We start from the raw sequence: 1040 nt of genomic DNA, 5'->3' as shown, positions 1-1040 counted from the left end.
TATATATATACACACATAAACATACATGCAAACACACTCATACACACATATAAAATGTACGTGTGTATAGATGCATTTGTACTTGTGTAAGTATAGGTATTTGTGTATGTGTGAGCGTGGAAAGAGATAACTGGCAGAAAGAGACAGGCTTTATGAAGTTACAACACAAATATGCATCCACGTTTTTGTGTATTTCTGTATGTATTTGTGCATAGCGTATATAGAAGCAGGGCAGCATGAATTTTACATTTGCATATTAATATATATATAATAATATAAATAATATATAAATATATGCATATATGCATACATATATGTACATACCTACATATATATGTATATATATATACATTGCATATATGGGTACAGGACGTAAAAAAACGTGAACAAAATGAGAAACGAGACAGGCAGCATAAAGAACATTCTCTTCGTCAGTTGTCCCCTGTTTTATCTACTCCGCGTTTCGAAGGTAGAGATAAGACACGACTTCGTTAAAACCGTCATTCCCACAAAGCAAATTAGATAAGATTTGGGATTTTTTGCGGAGGGTTAAAGTGGTAATCCCTTGACAATGCCTACATCGCAGCTCGATGATAACCGATATACTTTATCCTCCATTAACCAACGTTGTTTACGAAGGAAAGCCAAACGTTAATAGTCAGGTGAGCAGTTGCATAGTCAAATATGTTCCATCTATCCTTTTTCCTCGGACATATTGCAGATACGGCCACATTAACGTATCTGCCATTTTCTTTTAAGGTTGCATGACGTACTTTCATGAAAACTTCTAACATGTCAAGCAGTCGTATGTAATGAAGATGATGCAAATGATGATGATGACGATGATGAGGAGGATAAGGATAACTATATGGTAGTGATGGTTATGGTGGCAATTCATTGAAATAGTACCAAATGAACAAGTATGAATGAGGAGATAATATTATCCATATTAGATAATAGATAAATCTAAAGCCGAGGAGGAATAAGACAAATTGGGTTATGATTACGCTGATGCTGATGTTGTTGTGAATGATAATGAT

At 34.5% G+C, this 1040-nt stretch overlaps 1 protein-coding gene across 1 annotated transcript in view; it reads left to right on the top strand.

Annotated features, from left to right (window-relative positions):
• The window catches only part of LOC106878504 (aquaporin-4), a 308309-nt gene that overhangs the window by 194039 nt on the left and 113230 nt on the right, over positions 1-1040 (top strand). The gene's annotated exons all lie outside the window — the stretch shown is intronic.

This window comes from Octopus bimaculoides, chromosome 3 (genome assembly GCF_001194135.2).
Source record: "Octopus bimaculoides isolate UCB-OBI-ISO-001 chromosome 3, ASM119413v2, whole genome shotgun sequence".
NCBI lineage: Eukaryota > Metazoa > Mollusca > Cephalopoda > Octopoda > Octopodidae > Octopus > Octopus bimaculoides.
Note: the sequence above shows the minus strand (reverse complement) of the source record. Positions and strands in the feature narration are given on the sequence as shown.